At 40.6% G+C, this 7,044-nt stretch overlaps 1 non-coding gene across 1 annotated transcript; it reads right to left on the minus strand.

Moving 5' to 3' along the window:
* Nucleotides 1-616: 616 nt before the first annotated feature.
* LOC113000520 (small nucleolar RNA R71) lies at nt 617-723 on the minus strand. Its single transcript, XR_003265853.1, has one exon. It is a non-coding gene; the product is annotated as a small nucleolar RNA R71 (small nucleolar RNA).
* Nucleotides 724-7,044: the final 6,321 nt, after the last annotated feature.

Here is a 7,044-nt window from a genome sequence, read left to right on the forward strand (position 1 = left end):
CTGAATGTAGTGTATGACTAGAGGCAATCCATCTGACTTACAACCCTTTGATCCTGAGATAGATAGGACATTTCATAGATTAGTTAGGCATCATTTTATACCTTTTGATCATCCTGAGCATTCCATTACTGGTGAATCTGTGCATTCTGTTATTGGTGATTTTGAACATCCTGATTTGGAGCATTATAATTTTGAGCATTCTGATTCTGAGCATTCTGATTTTGAACATTCTGAGAACATGGCACAACCTCCACCCCGTGAGAGGACTCTAAGGGAAATGGCTGCACCTGATTTCACCTACGAAAGCTTGTGCATCCAATACCCTGATGAGGATGTCCCATATGTTCTTAAAACTGGACTGATTCATTTGCTTCCAAAGTTTCATGACCTTGCAGGTGAAGACCCGCACAAACATTTGAAGGAATTTCATATTGTCTGCTCCACCATGAAACCCCCAGATGTCCAAGAGGACCACATATTTCTGAAGGCTTTCCCTCATTCTTTAGAAGGAGTGGCAAAGGACTGGTTGTATTACCTTGCTCCAAGGTCCATCACGAGCTGGGATGACCTGAAGAGAGTATTCTTAGAAAAAATTTTCCCTGCTTCCAGGACCACAACCATCAGGAAGGATATCTCAGGTATTAGACAACTCAGTGGAGAGAGCCTGTATGAATACTGGGAGAGATTTAAAAAACTATGTGGCAGTTGCCCTCACCATCAGATTTCGGAGCAGCTTCTTCTCCAATATTTTTATGAAGGACTCAGTAATATGGAGAGATGATAGATGCTGCCAGTGGTGGAGCCCTTGGAGACATGACTCCTGCTAAAGCCAGAAATTTAATTGAGAAGATGGCTTCCAACTCCCAGCAGTTTAGCACCAGAAATGATGCTATAGTCATTAGAGGAGTGCATGAGGTAGCTACAAACTCAACTGCATCATCTGAAACTAAGAAGCTTGAAGGCAAACTGGATGCATTGGTTAACTTGGTAACCCAGCTGGCCTTGAACCAGAAATCTGTACCTGTTGCAAGGGTCTGTGGTTTGTGCTCCTCTGCTGACCACCATACAGACCTTTGCCCTTCCATGCAGCAACCTGGAGCAATTGAGCAACCCGAAGCTTATGCTGCAAATATTTACAATAGACCTCCTCAACCTCAGCAGCAAAATCAACCACAGCAGAACAATTATGACCTCTCCAGCAACAGATACAACCCTGGATGGAGGAATCACCCTAATCTCAGATGGTCCAGCCCTCAGCAACAACAACAGCAGCCTGCTCCTTCCTTCCAAAATGCTGTTGTCCCAAGCAGACCATACATTCCTCCACCAATCCAACAATAGCAACAGCCTCAGAAACAGCCAACAGTTGAGGCCCCTCCACAACCTTCCCTCGAAGAACTTGTGAGGCAAATGACTATGCAGAACATGTAGTTTCAACAAGAGACCAGAGCTTCCATTCAGAGCTTGACTAATCAGATGGGACAATTAGCTACACAATTGAATCAACAACAGTCCCAAAATTCTGACAAGCCACCTTCTCAAGCTGTCCAAAATCCCAAAAATGTCAGTGCCATTTCATTGAGGTCGGGAAAGCAGTGTCAAAGACCTCAACCCGTAGCACCTTCCTCATCTGCAAATGAACCTGCCAAACGTCACTCTACTCCAGAAAAAGGTGATGACAAAAATTTACCTAACAATTTCTGTGCAGGTGAATCTTCTTCCACAGGTAATTCTGATTTGCAGAAGCAGCACATTCCCCCTCTTCCATTCCCTCCAAGAGTAGTTTCCAACAAAAAAATGGAAGAGGCAGAGAAAGAGATCTTGGAAACATTTAGAAAAGTAGAGGTAAATATACCTCTGCTGGATGCAATTAAGCAAATTCCAAGATATGCTAAATTCTTGAAGGAGCTGTGCACTAATAAGCGGAAGCTTAAAGGAAGTGAACGAATTAGCATGGGCAGAAATGTCTCCGCATTGATTGGTAAATCTGTTCCCTGAAAAATGTAAAGATCCAGGTACATTCAGCATACCTTGTATTATAGGGAATAGTAAGTTCGAGAATGCCATGCTAGATTTAGGAGCTTCTGTTAGTGTTATGCCTTTGTCTATTTTTAATTCTCTATCTCTAGGTCCCTTGTAGTCAACTGATGTGGTAATTCATTTAGCTAATAGAAGTGTTGCCTATCCTGTTGGTTTCATAGAAGATGTCTTAGTTAGAGTTGGTGAACTGATTTTCCCTGTTGATTTTTATATTTTGAATATGGAAGATGGATTTTCTCAAGGATAAGCTCCCATCATTCTAGGCAGACCCTTTATGAAAACTGCTAGAACTAAGATAGATGTTTATGCAGGCACACTATCCATGGAGTTTGGTGATATAACTATTCATTTTAACATTCTGGATGCTATGAAATACCCATCTGAAGATCTTTCTGTATTTCGTGCTGAAATAATTGACCATGTTGTTGATGAATACATGACTGATCTTTACTCTAATCTGCATGCCTCTCACTCTTCATGCATTGAGTCTGAAATTGTACTTGATCATATGTCTGAATTTGATGCTGAGAGTGAATCTGAAAGTGATATTGATTGCATGTCTGGTGGTGGTGTTTTACCTCTTGAGATTGATTTTATAGAGTCAGATAGGACTAACCATGTTTCAGGAAGTACACATACCTATGAATTTCTTTATGAGGTACAGGCTGAGAAACCATCTCCTTCTACCACTATCCAGCCGACCACACCAGAATTGAAGCCTCTGCCATCAAATTTGAAATACGCTTACTTGGATGATAGCAAAAATTTTCCAGTGATTATATCTGCCTCCCTTGCTGACGAGCAAGAGGAGAAGTTGTTGTCTGTTCTCAAGAAGAATAAGAAGGCTATAGGCTGGACCCTGGCGGACATTCCTGGTATTAGCCCATCCACATGTATGCATCGAATAAATTTAGAGGATGGAGCTAAACCAGTAAGACAGCCACAGAGAAGACTCAACCTGGTGATTCTTGATGTAGTGAAGAAGGAGATAACCAAGCTTATGCAAGCTGGAATCATTTATCCTATCTCCGATAGCCAATGGGTGAGTCCCGTCCAGGTAGTCCCGAAGAAGACCAGCCTTACAGTGATAAAAAATGAGAAGGAGGAGCTGATTCCTACTCGGGTGCAGAACAGTTGGAGAGTCTGCATTGACTATAGGAGGCTGAACCAAGTTACCAAAAAGGACCATTTTCCCCTGCCATTCATTGACCAAATGCTTGAACGCCCGGCAGGTAAATCTCACTACTGTTTCCTTGATGGTTTTTCTGGTTATATGCAAATTACTATTGCTCCTAAGGATCAGGAAAAGACCACATTCACCTGCCCCTTCGGCACTTTTGCCTATAGGAGGATGCCTTTCGGCCTGTGCAATGCCCCTGGTACTTTCCAGCGGTGCATGATTAGTATTTTCAGTGATTTCTTAGAAAATTGCATAGAGGTGTTTATGGATGATTTCACTGTATATGGATCCTCTTTTGATGGTTGTTTGGATAGTTTGGAAAAAGTTTTGAATAGATGCATTGAAACTAACCTTGTTCTAAATTTTGAAAAATGTCATTTTATGGTTGAGCAAGGTATAGTTTTAGGCCACATTATTTCCAATAAGGGTATTGAAGTAGATCCTGCAAAAATTTCTGTTATTTCACAATTGCCTTACCCCTCTTGTGTGCGAGAGGTGCGATCTTTTCTTGGTCATGCAGGATTCTACAGGCACTTTATAAGGGATTTTAGCAAAGTAGCCCTTCCACTGTCCAACTTGTTGCAAAAGAAGGTGGAGTTTGACTTTAATGACAGATGCAAAGAGGCTTTTGATTGCCTCAAAAGAGCGCTGACTACCACCCCCATCATCCAGGCACCCGATTGGACAGCCCCTTTTGAGCTTATGTGTGATGCATCAAATTATGCATTGGGGTCTGTCCTTGCTCAGAAAATTGATAAATTTCCCAGGGTGATATACTATACTTCTAGGACTTTAGATGTTGCCCAAGCGAATTATACTACTACTGAGAAGGAGCTTCTAGCCATAGTTTTTGCTCTTGAAAAATTTCGATCTTATTTGCTTGGTACCCGCATTATTGTTTATACTGCCCATGCAGCTCTAAAGTACTTGTTGAAGAAGGCTGATTCTAAGCCTAGGTTGATCCGATGGATGCTCTGGCTTCAAGAGTTTGACTTGGAGATCCGTGATAGGAGCAGAGCACAAAATTTTGTTGCTGATCATTTGAGTCGGATCGAACGTGTATCAGATGCAAATTCACCCATTCGGGATGATTTCCTGGATGATCATTTGTATATACTGTATAGTATTTCTGACTCTCTTTCTACTCCCTGGTTTGCTAACATTGTCAATTATTTAGTTGCTTCTGTTTTTCCTCCCTTAGCATCTAAAGCCCAAAAAGATAAAATTAAAAGTGATGCTAAGCATTTTATTTGGGATGACCCCTACTTGTGGAAATTGTGCAGTGATCAGGTCATTAGACGATGCATTCCAGATCATGAGACTGACTCAGTCCTGCAGTTCTGTCATTCTTCCGCACCGGGAGGTCATCTGGGTGTTCAAAGGACAGCTCGCAAAGTGCTTGATTGTGGTTTTTATTGGCCTACCATTTTTAAGGATGCGTGGAAGATCTGCAGCACTTGTGAACAGTGTCAGAGAGCAGGAAATACATTTACATGGCGACAACAAATGCCTCAGCAACCTATGCTATTCGGTGAGGTGTTTGATGTCTGGGGTATAGATTTCATGGGCCCTTTTCCTGTCTCTTTTGGTTATGTTTACATTCTCCTTGCAGTTGACTATGTTTCAAAATGGGTGGAAGCCAAGCCCACTAGAACTAATGATGCTAAAGTTGTTGCAGATTTTGTCAGGTCTAATCTGTTTTGCAGGTTTGGAGTACCTAAAGCAATTGTTAGTGATCAAGGAACCCATTTTTGCAACAGAACAATGCATGCCCTGCTTAAAGAGTACGGGGTGGTACACAGGGTATCCACACCATACCACCCCCAGACCAATGGACAGACAAAAATTTCTAACACGGAGATTAAGAGAATTTTAGAGAAGATTGTGCAGCCAAGCAGGAAAGATTGGAGTACCAGGCTTGATGATGCTCTCTGGGCACATCGGACTGCCTACAAAGCACCCATAGGAATGTCTCCTTATCGGGTTGTCTTTAGAAAGGCATGTCATCTTCTAGTGGAAATTGAGCACAAAGCATACTGGGTAGTGAAGACTTGCAATTTCTCCATGGATCAAGCTGGTGAGGAAAGAAAGTTGCAACTGAGTGAGTTAGATGAAATCCGCCTAGAAGCCTACGAGAATGCCAAGTTCTACAAAGAAAAGACCAAGTGCTATTGTATAATTCTAGGCTTGGACTCATGAGTGCTATTGTACAAAGAAAGTTCCATGATAGCATGATAGTTAAGAAGGACTTCATGGTGGGGCAAAAAGTGCTATTGTATAATTCTAGGCTTGGACTCATGAGTGGGAAGTTGAGGTCTAAGTGGATTGGTCCTTTTGTTGTTACTAATGTTTTTCCTTATGGTACAGTTGAGATCAAAAGCGACTCCACAAACAAGAGCTTCAAGGTCAACGGCCATCGACTTAAGCCATTCCTCACGAACCCCTCTTTAGTGGACGTAGTGGTGGAAGAGACTTCCTTACTCCACCCTACTCTTCCTCAACCATGACTTAGGGAGTTCTTCTCTTCCTATCTCCTTCCCTGCTTTTATTACACTTGTCCGATTCTATTTGATGATTTAATTGTTTTTAATCTCTTAATTGTGCTACATTGAGGACAATGTGTTGTTTAAGTATGGGGGGGGGGGGGGAGTGTTCTTTGGTTTTTGTTAGTTTTGTTGGTTTTGTTAATTTGTTAGTTGTGTTAATTTGTTAATGTTGTTAGTTTCGTCGGATTTTTAGTTTAATATTTTGGGTCAATTCTGTGCGCATGTACGACTTTGCATGTTTTTCTTTGAATCATAGGATATGTTCAAGAAATGGGTAATTGTTTTGAAAATAAAAGTTTTTGACATTTTGTGACTTGAAATCTTTGATTCTCCTCTACATGTCATGATAGTTTTGAAAGCTCAATTTGAAAGTGATGAGTTTACCTTTGTGAGAATTTGAGCCATCCATCATCATAATCATTTGGTGTGTTTTGCCCCATTGATTGCTTGCACAATAGCCTTGGCTTGATTCTTGTTGATGCTTCCTAATTCACATGCATATTTGGATATGATTGAGGAAATTTTGTTCTTATAAGCTTCTAGCCAAATAGACTTACCTTGGCTTAATTCCTTTGATAGCCCTATTGAGCCTTTTTTCCCTTTCCTTGTTTTGAAGCTCACTACAAGCCTTAAGTGAAAAACCATGATATCACCATATCCTTAAGGAATTTTGGAGCTTTGGAATTGTTTTGGGAATAAGTGTGGGGGTTTTTGTTTCATTGGATAACATGTTTTGTTGGCCATGCTTCATGATATATTTTGAGCCATACTTGATGTACATTGCATATTGGTTAAATGTTGGACATGCTGAATATGATGTTGTTTCTCAAAGGCTACAGAGTAAAAAAAAAAATCGAAAAAGAAAAAGAAAAGCAGTAAAGTTGAGTGAATAAGATCTTAAATGACAAAAGAATGATGAGACTCTTGGTTCTACTCTTTATGTTTAAATTTTATCTTTACTTCTTTTTATTTTCTTATGTTTTCTTATTATGCACTTATTCCCCATTGCTCCTCTATTCCTTTGGGATTCAGCCACTTATTCCATATTTTTCCATACCTTGTCCTTGGCCCCATTACAACCTTAAAAGACCTTTTGATCCTCATGTGCTTGTGTTTATGGGTTGATTGTCAATTTTAGAATCTTGCCAAGTTTATGTGGTGTTTGTTTTCATGGGTGCTTTGAGGGTAAATAGTAGCCTAAACACTTGAGAGAAAGAGTGTATATCTTGTGAGGCTTTATCACTTTTCATTCTTGAGTTGATTAACTATTTTGCCATG

Source organism: Glycine max, chromosome 19 (genome assembly GCF_000004515.6).
Source record: "Glycine max cultivar Williams 82 chromosome 19, Glycine_max_v4.0, whole genome shotgun sequence".
In the NCBI taxonomy this organism is placed as follows: domain Eukaryota; kingdom Viridiplantae; phylum Streptophyta; class Magnoliopsida; order Fabales; family Fabaceae; genus Glycine; species Glycine max.